This window comes from Argopecten irradians, chromosome 9 (genome assembly GCF_041381155.1).
Source record: "Argopecten irradians isolate NY chromosome 9, Ai_NY, whole genome shotgun sequence".
Taxonomy (NCBI): domain Eukaryota; kingdom Metazoa; phylum Mollusca; class Bivalvia; order Pectinida; family Pectinidae; genus Argopecten; species Argopecten irradians.
The window spans coordinates 18,514,131-18,527,919 of NC_091142.1; the positions used below are offsets into that span (position 1 = coordinate 18,514,131).

The 13,789-nt window shown below is 36.4% G+C and overlaps 10 non-coding genes across 10 annotated transcripts; all 10 read left to right on the forward strand.

Annotated features, from left to right (window-relative positions):
* The first annotated feature begins 117 nt into the window (after positions 1–117).
* Trnas-uga (transfer RNA serine (anticodon UGA)) lies at positions 118–199 on the forward strand. Its single transcript has one exon. It is a non-coding gene; the product is annotated as a tRNA-Ser (tRNA).
* An 867-nt stretch (positions 200–1,066) lies between these two features.
* Trnas-cga (transfer RNA serine (anticodon CGA)) lies at positions 1,067–1,148 on the forward strand. The gene has a single exon. It is a non-coding gene; the product is annotated as a tRNA-Ser (tRNA).
* Positions 1,149–2,281: 1,133 nt separating this feature from the next.
* Positions 2,282–2,363, forward strand: Trnas-uga (transfer RNA serine (anticodon UGA)). Its single transcript has one exon. It is a non-coding gene; the product is annotated as a tRNA-Ser (tRNA).
* Positions 2,364–3,230: 867 nt separating this feature from the next.
* Trnas-cga (transfer RNA serine (anticodon CGA)) lies at positions 3,231–3,311 on the forward strand. Its single transcript has one exon. It is a non-coding gene; the product is annotated as a tRNA-Ser (tRNA).
* A 1,022-nt stretch (positions 3,312–4,333) lies between these two features.
* On the forward strand, positions 4,334–4,415 carry Trnas-uga (transfer RNA serine (anticodon UGA)). The gene has a single exon. It is a non-coding gene; the product is annotated as a tRNA-Ser (tRNA).
* Positions 4,416–5,279: 864 nt separating this feature from the next.
* Trnas-cga (transfer RNA serine (anticodon CGA)) lies at positions 5,280–5,361 on the forward strand. The gene has a single exon. It is a non-coding gene; the product is annotated as a tRNA-Ser (tRNA).
* Positions 5,362–6,514: 1,153 nt separating this feature from the next.
* On the forward strand, positions 6,515–6,596 carry Trnas-uga (transfer RNA serine (anticodon UGA)). Its single transcript has one exon. It is a non-coding gene; the product is annotated as a tRNA-Ser (tRNA).
* Positions 6,597–7,471: 875 nt separating this feature from the next.
* Trnas-cga (transfer RNA serine (anticodon CGA)) lies at positions 7,472–7,553 on the forward strand. The gene has a single exon. It is a non-coding gene; the product is annotated as a tRNA-Ser (tRNA).
* Positions 7,554–9,777: 2,224 nt separating this feature from the next.
* On the forward strand, positions 9,778–9,859 carry Trnas-cga (transfer RNA serine (anticodon CGA)). Its single transcript has one exon. It is a non-coding gene; the product is annotated as a tRNA-Ser (tRNA).
* A 2,234-nt stretch (positions 9,860–12,093) lies between these two features.
* Positions 12,094–12,179, forward strand: Trnas-cga (transfer RNA serine (anticodon CGA)). The gene has a single exon. It is a non-coding gene; the product is annotated as a tRNA-Ser (tRNA).
* Positions 12,180–13,789: the final 1,610 nt, after the last annotated feature.

Genomic DNA, 13,789 nt, shown 5'->3' on the forward strand with positions numbered 1-13,789 from the left:
GCATTTTTTTAAACTAACACGTTTTTAAACTTTAATAGTTAACCACAACTCTGGAATAAATCAATTTCGAATGAATTCAACCGAGGTGAAATCTCACCAACAATAGGCAGTCGTAAAGTCGCGATGGCCGAGTGGTTAAGGCGTTGGACTTGAAATCCAATGGGATCTTCCCGCGTAGGTTCGAACCCTGCTCGCGACGTCATTTTTAGAGAATATATCAAATTATCATTGAATTAATTATAACAGCAGCATTTACTGTATTAAATTTTTATTTTGGTACTTATCATCAATGTTTCGTTATTACAAATTACGACATGAATCCTATCTATTGCTCCTAAACGTTGAAAATTTCTTTTCGCCATTCAGAAAGATTACTGAGAACATTTAACTTATAGCGACTGCATAATCAAATCAAAAACTGATTCCAGGAAATTCCCTTGTGGACACAGGATTTCAAAGAGGGGCGAATGTTTCTGAGCCTGCTGATTGGGTATTCAGGACGCTTCAGTTTCAAATGTTTAATGTGTGGGTTGGGCAATACATGAAAATGTAAAAATATGAAAAGAAATTTTAAACTTCTGTCAAGTCTGTTTCTGACAGGGAGAGGTAACCAATATTGGAATTAATGACTTTTTGGTCAATTTTTGGTGCGAAATTCAACATAAAATAATACCGCCCACATTAAAATTTAGCAAGATGCTAGATCTTAATTTCTTTTTTTCACAGATATGCGAGAAACCATTCTTCCAAATTAGTGACAGACAACTAGACTTGAAAACTTCTTTTGACCAGGATAGTTGGCAAACATTAACATTGTCGTCTATGGGAAATCATTTGGTTCTGCGGTCTCTGAAAAGGGTAGAGACACTTTTTTGAGACTAGATTTAGCAAACAATCACCATGTAACATTACAATAAACGATTGTTCTCCATCCGTTATCAAAGGTCAAATGAAAATTAGAGACACCCTGTGGTATCTTTGACTACCATTTCAATTGGTATAATAAAAATCGATTTCCTATGAATTCATTTGGAGTGAAATCTGACCAACAATCAGTTGTCACATAGTCGCGATGGCCGAGTGGTTAAGGCGTTGGACTCGAAATCCAATGGGATCTTCCCGCGTAGGTTCGAACCCTACTCGCGACGTCCTTTTTTGGATAAATATTAAATCCACCCGGGTTCATAACATACATTTTATGTTATAACAGCACGAAAACGTTGTTTGCTTTTATATTGAACTATGTTGTCAGATATAGCGAATGTTTCGTCATTCGAAAACAATTCATACTTTAATTTCGAAATTGTAAAATAGGTTTACGCTGTTCAAGATAGTTATTCTTGGTGGCTTCAATTTCTTTGATTGATGTCTTTTAGTAGAAGTTATTTACAATTTAGGCAAGAGCATACAAGTAAAATGTTATGAAAAGTTCTGGAAAGTTATTGCTCAATCCAACTGATGCTGAGTAAGGTTTAGACTACAATATGAACTGCATAACCAATTCAAACACAGAATCTTGGGAACCCCTTTGAGCAAAAGATTCGATAGGAACATGAAAGATTTGTCGATGTCCCCTGATTGAATATTATGGTGACACGATTTGCCACCGTTCGGTGCTGCAGAATCAGATGGCAGCTGCCATTTAAAGAACGGGAGAGAGCAAGATGAGGATATGATAACAAAATGAATACTAAGTTTAGTGTTTTGAATTGTGGAGCGCTAGAATCATGGTGACAACTATGATAAATGTTTGATCAAACGGAATGATGGAAAATCTTTTTAGAAGTTTGTATACATTATTCGAATGCTAAGATATAAGATATGACCTCTTTCAAAATTGTCCTTTGTGGACAAGACTTTAATATTTATTCAGCATGGACAGTGGAACACTTTCACATTGTCTCATGTGGAAAGTCATTTGGCTCTGTGTTAATCGTAACGACGTAGCTACATGTACCACAAAGGAGAGGGCTTTATTTTTAACCATCAGAAATGCTGAATGCTGTCATGAATCCGTGATACTGATATGTTGTTTTTTTCATTTGTAGTCACATCGAACACACTTGATATACGTTTAAAACATAATGATCATTTACGCAAGTAGATAACTCATACAAATTAACCTTTTTTCGATATTTGTAAATTAGGTGAGAAATTTGCCAAGGCATTTTTTTAAACTAACACGTTTTTAAACTTTAATAGTTAACCACAACTCTGGAATAAATCAATTTCGAATGAATTCAACCGAGGTGAAATCTCACCAACAATAGGCAGTCGTAAAGTCGCGATGGCCGAGTGGTTAAGGCGTTGGACTTGAAATCCAATGGGATCTTCCCGCGTAGGTTCGAACCCTGCTCGCGACGTCATTTTTAGAGAAATATCAAATTATCATTGTATCAATTATACAGCAACATTTACTGTATTAAATTTTTATTTTGGTACTTATCATCAATGTTTCGTTATTACAAATTACGACATGAATCCTATCTATTGCTCCTAAACGTTGAAAATTTCTTTTCGCCATTCAGAAAGATTACTGAGAAATTTATTTAACTTATAGCGACTGCATAATAAAATCAAAAACTGATTCCAGGAAATTCCCTTGTGGACACAGGATTTCAAGAGGGGCGAATGTTTCTGAGCCTGCTGATTGGGTATTCAGGACGCTTCAGTTTCAAATGTTTAATGTGTGGGTTGGGCAATACATGAAAATGTAAAATATATGAAAAGAAATTTTAAACTTCTGTCAAGTCTGTTTCTGACAGGGGGAGGTAACCAATATTGGAATTAATGACTTTTTGGTCAATTTTTGGTGCGAAATTCAACATAAAATAATACCGCCCAATTAAAATTTAGCAAGATGCTAGATCTTAATTTCTTTTTATTCACAGGTATGCGAGAAACCATTCTTCCAAATTAGTGACAGACAACCAGAATTGAAAACTTCTTTTGACCAGGATAGTGGCAAACATTAACATTGTCGTCTATGGGAAATCATTTGGTTCTGCGGTCTCTGAAAGGGGTAGAGACACTTTTTTGAGACTAGATTTTCCAAACAATCACCATGTAACATTACAATAAACGATTGTTCTCCATCCGTTATCAAAGGTCAGATGAAGCTTTGGGACACCCTGTGGTATCTTTGATTACCATTTCAATTGGTATAATAAAACTCGATTTCCTATGAATTCATTTGGAGTGAAATCTGACCAACAATCAGTTGTCACATAGTCGCGATGGCCGAGTGGTTAAGGCGTTGGACTCGAAATCCAATGGGATCTCCCGCGTAGGTTCGAACCCTACTCGCGACGTCCTTTTTGTCCATCCGGGGTTCACAAAACGCTACATATTGAACTACTCGTTACGTCATTCGAAAACAATTCATACTTAATTCGAAATTTTAAATTTGTTCGATTATAGCTTCAATTTCTTTGATTGGTGTCTTTAAGTAAAATTTACTATTAAGGCAAGAGCATACAAGTAAAAAGTTCTGAAAAGTTCTGGAAAGTTATTGCTCAATCCAAACTGATGCTGAGTAAGGTTTAGACTACAATATGAACTGCATAACCAATGCAAACACAGAATCTTGGGAACCCCTTTGAGCAAAAGATTCGATAGGAACATGAAAGATTTGTCGATGTCCCCTGATTGAATATTATGGTGACACGATTTGCTACCGTTCGGTGCTGCAGAATCAGATGGCAGCTGTCAATTAAAGAACGGGAGAGAGCAAGATGAGGATATGATAACAAAATGAATACTTAGTTTAGTGTTTTGAATTGTGGAGCGCTAGAATCATGGTGACAACTATGATAAATGTTTGATCAAACGGAATGGAAAATCTTTTTAGAATTTGTATACATTATTCGAATGCTAAGATATATGACCTCTTTCAAAATTGTCCTTTGTGGACAAGACTTTAATGTTTATTCAGCATGGACAGTGGAACACTTTCACATTGTCTCATGTGGAAAGTCATTTGGCTCTGTGTTAATCATAAGACGTAGCTACATGTACCACAAAGGAGAGGGCTTTATTTTTAACCATCAGAAATGTTGAACGCTGTCATGAATCCGTGATACTGATATGTTGTTTTTTTCATTTGTAGTCACATCGAACACACTTGATATACGTTTAAAACATAATGATCATTTACGCAAGTAGATAACTCATACAAATCAACCCTTTTTTCGATATTTGTAAATTAGGTGAGAAATTTGCCAACGGCATTTTTTTAAACTAACACGTTTTTAAACTTTAATAGTTAACCACAACTCTGGAATAAATCAATTTCGAATGAATTCAACCGAGGTGAAATCTCACCAGTCGTAAAGTCGCGATGGCCGAGTGGTTAAGGCGTTGGACTTGAAATCCAATGGGATCTTCCCGCGTAGGTTCGAACCCTGCTCGCGACGTCATTTTTAGAGAAATATCAAATTATCATTGGATCAATTATAACAGCAACATTTACTGTATTAAATTTTTATTTTGGTACTTATCATCAATGTTTCGTTATTACAAATTACGACATGAATCCTATCTATTGCTCCTAAACGTTGAAAATTTCTTTTCGCCATTCAGAAAGATTACTGAGAACATTTAACTTATAGCGACTGCATAATCAAATCAAAAACTGATTCCAGGAAATTCCCTTGTGGACACAGGATTTCAAAGAGGGGCGAATGTTTCTGAGCCTGCTGATTGGGTATTCAGGACGCTTCAGTTTCAAATGTTTAATGTGTGGGTTGGGCAATACATGAAAATGTAAAATATGAAAAGAAATTTTAAACTTCTGTCAAGTCTGTTTCTGACAGGGGGAGGTAACCAATATTGGAATTAATGACTTTTTGGTCAATTTTTGGTGCGAAATTCAACATAAAATAATACCGCCCAATTAAAATTTAGCAAGATGCTAGATCTTAATTTCTTTTTATTCACAGGTATGCGAGAAACCATTCTTCCAAATTAGTGACAGACAACCAGACTTGAAAACTTCTTTTGACCAGGATAGTGGCAAACATTAACATTGTCGTCTATGGGAAATCATTTGGTTCTGCGGTCTCTGAAAGGGTAGAGACACTTTTTTTGAGACTAGATTTAGCAAACAATCACCATGTAACATTACAATAAACGATTGTTCTCCATCCGTTATCAAAGGTCAAATGAAAATTAGAGACACCCTGTGGTATCTTTGACTACCATTTCAATTGGTATAATAAAAATCGATTTCCTATGAATTCATTTGGAGTGAAATCTGACCAACAATCAGTTGTCACATAGTCGCGATGGCCGAGTGGTTAAGGCGTTGGACTCGAAATCCAATGGGATCTTCCCGCGTAGGTTCGAACCCTACTCGCGACGTCCTTTTTTGGATAAATATTAAATCCACCCGGGTTCATAACATACATTTTATGTTATAACAGCACGAAAACGTTGTTTCCTTTTATATTGAACTATGTTGTCAGATATAGCGAATGTTTCGTCATTCGAAAACAATTCATACTTTAATTTCGAAATTGTAAAATAGGTTTACGCTGTTCAAGATAGTTATTCTTGGTGGCTTCAATTTCTTTGATTGATGTCTTTAAGTAGAAGTTATTTACAATTTAGGCAAGAGCATACAAGTAAAATGTTATGAAAAGTTCTGGAAAGTTATTGCTCAATCCAACTGATGCTGAGTAAGGTTTAGACTACAATATGAACTGCATAACCAATGCAAACACAGAATCTTGGGAACCCCTTTGAGCAAAAGATTCGATAGGAACATGAAAGATTTGTCGATGTCCCCTGATTGAATATTATGGTGACACGATTTGCCACCGTTCGGTGCTGCAGAATCAGATGGCAGCTGCCATTTAAAGAACGGGAGATAGCAAGATGAGGATATGATAACAAAATGAATACTTAGTTTAGTGTTTTGAATTGTGGAGCGCAAGAATCATGGTGACAACTATGATAAATGTTTGATCAAACGGAATGGAAAATCTTTTTAGAAGTTTGTATACATTATTCGAATGCTAAGATATAAGATATGACCTCTTTCAAAATTGTCCTTTGTGGACAAGACTTTAATATTTATTCAGCATGGACAGTGGAACACTTTCACATTGTCTCATGTGGGAAACGTCATTTGGCTCTGTGTTAATCATAAGACGTAGCTACATGTACCACAAAGGAGAGGGCGTTATTTTTAACCATCAGAAATGTTAATTGCTGTTCATGAATCCGTGATACTGATATGTTGTTTTTTCATTTGTAGTCACATCGAACACACTTGATATATACGTTTAAAACATAATGAACATTTACGCAAGTAGATAACTCATACAAATCAACTTTTTTTTTTCGATATTTGTAAATCGCGCTAGGCGTGAGAAATTCTGCCAAGGCCTCTCGGCTTTTTTTAACTCTAACACGTTTTTAAACTTTAATAGTTAACCACAACTCTGGAATAAATCAATTTCGAATGAATTCAACCGAGGTGAAATCTCACCAACAATAAGGCAGTCGTAAAGTAGCGATGGCCGAGTGGTTAAGGCCGTTGGACTTGAAATCCAATGGATCTTCCCGCGTAGGTTCGAACCCTGCTCGCGACGTCATTTTTAGAGAAATATCAAATTATCATTGGATCAATTATAACAGCAACATTTACTGTATTAAATTTTTATTTTGGTACTTATCATCAATGTTTCGTTATTACAAATTACGACATGAATCCTATCTATTGCTCCTAAACGTTGAAAATTTCTTTTCGCCATTCAGAAAGATTACTGAGAACATTTAACTTATAGCGACTGCATAATCAAATCAAAAACTGATTCCAGGAAATTCCCCTTGTGGACACAGGATTTCAAAGAGGGGCGAATGTTTCTGAGCCTGCTGATTGGGTATTCAGGACGCTTCAGTTTCAAATGTTTAATGTGTGGGTTGGGCAATACATGAAAATGTAAAATATGAAAAGAAATTTTAAACTTCTGTCAAGTCTGTTTCTGACAGGGGGAGGTAACCAATATTGGAATTAATGACTTTTTGGTCAATTTTTGGTGCGAAATTCAACATAAAATAATACCGCCCAATTAAAATTTAGCAAGAATGCTAGATCTTAATTTCTTTTTATTCACAGGTATGCGAGAAACCATTCTTCCAAATTAGTGACAGACAACCAGAATTGAAAACTTCTTTTGACCAGGATAGTGGCAAACATTAACATTGTCGTCTATGGGAAATCATTTGGTTCTGCGGTCTCTGAAAAGGGTAGAGTAGAGACACTTTTTTGAGACTAGATTAGCAAACAATCACCATGTAACATTACAATAAACGATTGTTCTCCATCCGTTTATCAAAGGTCAAATGTCAAATTTAGAGCACCACCATGTGGTATCTTTGACTACCATTTCAATTGGTATAATAAAAATCGATTTCCTATGAATTCATTTGGAGTGAAATCTGACCAACAATCAGTTGTCACATAGTCGCGATGGCCGAGTGGTTAAGGCGTTGGACTCGAAATCCAATGGGATCTTCCCGCGTAGGTTCGAACCCTACTCGCGACGTCCTTTTTTGGATAAATATTAAATCCACCCGGGTTCATAACATACATTTTATGTTATAAACAGCACGAAAACGTTGTTTCCTTTTATATTGAACTATGTTGTCAGATATAGCGAATGTTTCGTCATTCGAAAACAATTCATACTTTAATTTCGAAATTGTAAAATAGGTTTTACGCTGTTCAAGATAGTTATTCTTGGTGGCTTTAATTTCCTTTGATTGGTGTCTTTTAGTAGAAGTTATTTACAATTTAGGCAAGAGCATACAATTAAAATGTTATGAAAAGTTCTGGAAAGTTATTGCTCAATCCAACTGATGCTGAGTAAGGTTTAGACTACAATATGAACTGCAATAACCAATGCAAAACACAGAATCTTGGAACCCCTTTGAGCAAAAGATTCGATAGGAACATGAAAGATTTGTCGATGTCTCCTGATTGAATATTATGGTGACACGATTTGCTACCGTTCGGTGCTGCAGAATCAGATGGCAGCTGCCATTTAAAGAACGGGAGAGAGCAAGATGAGGATATGATAACAAAATGAATACTTAGTTTAGTGTTTTGAATTGTGGAGCGCTAGAATCATGGTGACAACTATGATAAATGTTTGATCAAACGGAATGGAAAATCTTTTTGAGACCTCCAAGTTCTCCGTATACATTATTCGAATGCTAAAGATATAAGATATGACCCTCTTTCCAAAATTGTCCTTTGTGAGACAAGACTTTATATATTGTATTCAGCCATGGGACAGTGGAACACTTTTCACATTGTCTCATGTGGAAAAGTCATTTGGCTCTGTGTTAATCATAAGACGTAGCTACATGTACCACAAAGGAGAGGGCGTTATTTTAAACCATCAGAAATGCTGAATGCTGTCATGAATCCGTGATACTGATATGTTGCTTTTTTTTCATTTGTAGTCACATCGAACACACTTGATATACGCTCTTTAAAAACATAATGATCATTTACGCAAGTAGATAAGTCATACAAATCAAACCCTTTTTTTCGATATTTGTAAATTAGGTGAGAATTGCCATTGTCAAGGAAAATGTTTTTTAAACATACTCGTTTTAATAAAACTTTAATAGTTAACCACAAACTTAGGAAAAAAATTCAAATTTTGAAAGAATTAAACCGCGGTGAGAATCTCAACCAAACAATAGGTAGTCGTTAAAGTCCGCGATGGCCCGAGTGTTAAAGCGGATTGGACTTGAAATCCAATGGGGATCTTCCCCGCTTAGGTTCGCACGCTCTCAACCGCACGCACGCACGCTCCGTCATTTTAGAGAAATAACAAAGTATCATTGTACTCGATCATAAAACAGCAGCAATTTAACTGAATCAAAATATTTAATTTGGTACTTATCATCAAATGTTTGTCGTTATAAACAAATTACGACATGGCAGATCACAGTCATCCTATTTTGCTCCTAAACGATGAAAATTTCCTTTTCTCGCACACTGCCGACTCGCTCTCTCAGAAAGATTACTGAGAACATTTAACTTATAGCGACTGCATAATCAAATCAAAAACTGATTCCAGGAAATTCCCTTGTGGACACAGGATTTCAAAGAGGGGCGGGATGTTTTCTGAGCCTGCTGATGGGTATTCAGGACGCCTTCAGGGTTTCAAATGTTTAATGTGTGGGTTGGGCAATACATAAAATGTAAAATATGAAAAGAAATGCGCGCTTTAAACTTCCTGTCAAGTCTGTTTCTGACAGGGGGCAGGTAAACCATATATTGGGAATAATTAAATGACTTTTTGGTTCAATTTTTTTTGGGTGCGAAACTCGTCAACATAAAATAAAACCCGCCCAATTTAAAATTTAGCAAGATGCTAGATCTTAATTTCTTTTTATATCACAGGTATGCGAGAAACCATTCTTCGCAAATTAGTGACAGATTAACCAGACTTGAAAAAAACTTCTTTTCCTACGCAGGATAGTGGCAAACATTAACATTGTCGTCTATGGGAAAATCATTTGGTTCTGCGGTCTCTGAAAAGGGTAGAGACACTTTTTTGAGACTAGATTTTAGCAAACAATCACCATGTAACATTACAATAAACGATTGTTCTCCATCCGTTATCAAAGGTCAAATGAAAATTAGAGACACCCTGTGGTATCTTTGACTACCATTTCAATTGGTATAATAAAAAATCGATTTCCTATGAATTCATTTGGAGTGAAATCTGACCAACAATCAGTTGTCACATAGTCGCGATGGCCGAGTGGTTAAGGCGTTGGACTCGAAATCCAATGGGATCTTCCCGCGTAGGTTCGAACCCTACTCGCGACGTCCTTTTTGGATAAATATTAAATCCACCCGGGTTCATAACATACATTTTATGTTATAACAGCACGAAAACGTTGTTTCCTTTTATATTGAACTATGTTGTCAGATATAGCGAATGTTTCGTCATTCGAAAACAATTCATACTTTAAATTTCGAAATTGTAAAATAGGTTTCAGCACCCCCGCTGTTCAAGATAGTTATTCTTGGTGGCTTCAATTTCTCTTGATTGATGTCTTCTAAGTAGAAGTTATTTACAATTTAGGCAAGAGCATACAAGTATAATGTTATGAAAAGTTCTGGAAAGTTATTGCTCAATCCAACTGATGCTGAGTAAGGTTTAGACTACATTATGACTCACTGCACTCGAACCAATGCAAAACACACAGAAATCTTGGGAACCCCTTTGAGCAAAAGATTCGATAGGAACATGAAAGATTTGTCCGATGTCCCCTGATTGAATATTATGGTGGGACACGATTTTGCTACCGTTCGGTGCTGCAGAATCAGATGGCAGCTGCCATTTAAAGAGCCGTCGCTGGAGAGAGCAAGATGAGGATATGATAACAAAATGAATACTTAGTTTAGTGTTTTTGAATTGTGGAGCGCTAGAATCATGGGTGACAACTATGATAAATGTTTGATCAAACGGAATGGAAAATCTTTTTAGAAGTTTGTATACATTATTCGAATGCTAAGATATAAGATATGACCTCTTTCAAAATTGTCCTTTGTGGGACAAGACTTTAATGTTTATTCAGCATGGACAGTGGAACACTTTCACATTGTCTCATGTGGAAAGTCCATTTGGCTCTGTGTTAATCATAAGACGTAGCTACATGTACCACAAGGAGAGGGCGCTATTTATTTAAACCAATTCAGAAATCTGAATGCTGCGCACTCGCGCTCTCGACACGGCGCGCTCGTGCTCGCGCTCGCTCGCGCGCGGGCTTTCTCTCTCCCCCCTCTCATTAGTAGTCACATCGAACACACTTGAAATTACGTTTTAAAACTAAATTGGATCATTTACGCAAGTAAGGTTAACTCATACAAATCAGACCACCTATATTTTCTGATATTATGTAAATTAGGTAAGAAATTTGCCAATGCATTTTTTTTTAAACTAACCACGTGTCTAAAACTTTGATATGTTAACCACAACTATGGAAATAAATTAATTTCGACAATTTGAATTCAACCGAGGAGAAATCTCACCAACACTAGGCCATTCTGTTAAAGTCGCGATCGCGCCAACGCTCCGGCGCGGCGTAAGGGCGTTGGACTTGAAATCCAATTAGGGATCTTCCCGCGTAGGTTCGAACCCTGCTCGCGACGTCATTTTTAGAAGAAATATCAAATTATCTTTGTATCAATTATAACAGCAACATTTACGTGTATTAAATTTTTATTTTGGTACTTATCATCAATGTTTCCTTATTACAAATTACGACATGAATCCTATCTTATTGCTCCCTAAACGTTGAAAATTGTCTTTTCGCCATTCAGAAAGATTACTGAGAACATTTAACTTATAGCGACTGCATAATCAAATCAAAAACTGATTCCAGGAAATTCCCTTGTGGGCACAGGATTTCAAGAGGGGTGAATGTTTCTGAGCCTCCGCATGCTGAATGGGTATTTCAGGACGCTTCAGTTTCAAATGTTTAATGTGTGGGTTGGGCAATACATGAAAAATTGTAAAATATGAAAAGAAATTTTAAACTTCTGTCAAGTCTTTATTCTGACAGGGGAGGTAACCAATATTGGAATTAATGACTTTTTGGTTCAATTTTATTTGGTGCGAATTCAACATAAAATAATCGCCCACATTAAAAATTTAGCAAGATGCTAGATCTTATTTCTTTTTAATTCACAGGTATTGCGAGAAAACCATTCTTCCAAATTAGTGACAGATACAACCAGGATTGAAAACTTCTTTTTGACCAGGATAGTGGCAAACATTAACATTGTCGTCTATGGGAAATCATTTAGTTCCTGGCGGTCTCTGAAAAGGGTAGAGACACTTTTTTGAGACTAGATTTAGCAAACAATCACCATGATAACATTACAAATACACGATTGTTCACCCTCACCCCATCTTCGATTATCAAGGTCAAATGAAAATTAGAGACACCCTGTGTGGTATCTTTGACTACTACCATTTCAATTGGTATAATAAAAATCGATTTCCTATGAATTCATTTGGAGTTGAAATCTGACCAACAATCAGTTGTCACATAGTCGCGATGGCCCGAGTGGTTAAAAGGCGTTGGACTCGAAAATCCAATGGGATCTTCCCGCGTAGGTTCGAACCCTACTCGCGACGTCCTTTTTTGGATAAATATGAAATCCACCCGGATTCATAACATACATTTTATGTTTATAACCAGCACGAAAATCCGTTGTTTGCATTTTATATTGAACTATGTTGTCAGATATAGCGAATTGTTTCGTCATTCGAAAACAATATTCATACTTTAATTTCGAAATTGTAAAATAGGTTTACGCTGTTCAATGATAGTTATTTCTTGGTGGCTTCAATTTCTTTGATTGGTGTCTTTAAGTAGAAGTTATTTACAATTTAGGCAAGAGCATACAAGTAAAATGTTATCAAAAGTTCTCGGAAAGTTATGTGCTCAATCCAACTGATGCTGAGTAAGGTTTAGACTACAATATGAACTGGCATAACCAGTCAAACACAAGAATCTTGGGAAACCCTTTCCAACATGAAAGATTTGTCTGTACACTAGAATTATTCTATGGTGACACGATTTTGTCACTACAATATGGCAGCTGCATTTAAAGAACGGGAGAGTAGCAATTGAGGATTTGAAACAACAGAATCTTAGTTTAGATGTTTGAACCCCTTTGAGCATTGTTTGATCAACGGTAGAAAAATCGATAGAAACATGAACATTTATCATACGTTCGTCACCATGATTCTGCTATACATTATTCGAATTGCTAAAAAAAAAAAAAAGATTATTGGCCTCTTTATCAAAAATTGTCTTTGTGGACAAGACTTTAATATATTTATTCAGCATGTGGACAGTGGTTAATCATAACAGGACACTACATGTACCACCTTTGGTATGTATACACATTGTATGTACCAACATTGTACCATTTTGGTATGTAAAGTCATTTGGCTCTGTGTTATCATTTGTGTATGTTTATTACCTTTAACAGTATGACGTAGTACCACCTACACCCCTTTAGTCGGGTACCAAGTATGTACCACCTTGGTATGTAGCACCACCTTTGGTATTACCAGCCTATAGTATGTATCACCTTTGGTATGTACCACCTTTAGTATGTTACCACCTTTCGTATAAATTCAACCACCTTTAGTATTTACCACAATAGTGCAGTATGTACGCATCCTTTGGTATGTACCACCTTAAGGCGTATGTACCACCCTTTGGTATGTACCACCTTTGGTTATCGTACCACCTTTCGTATGTACCACCTTTGTACCACATTGTATGTACCACCTTTGGTATGTACCACCTTTTGGTATGTACCACCTTTGGTATGTACCACCTTTGGTATGTACCACCTTTTGGTATGTACCACCTTTTGTTACCACCTTTGTATGTACCACCTTTAGTATGTACCACCTTTAGTATGTACCACCTTTAGTATGTACCACCTTTGGTATGTACACACTTTCGTATGTACCAGTTTTGGTATGTACCACCTTTAGGTATGTAACACCTTTGGTACCACCTTTAGTATGTACCACCTTTAGTATGTACCACCTTTGGTATGTAGCAACCTAGTAGGTATGTACACCTTTAGTATTGGTATGTAGCACCTTTGGTATGTACCACCTTTTGTATGTACCACCTTTGGTATGTACCCACCGTTTAGTATGTACCACTTTAGTATGTTACCACCTTTGGTATGTACCAGCTTTCTTATGTGGTGATTTAC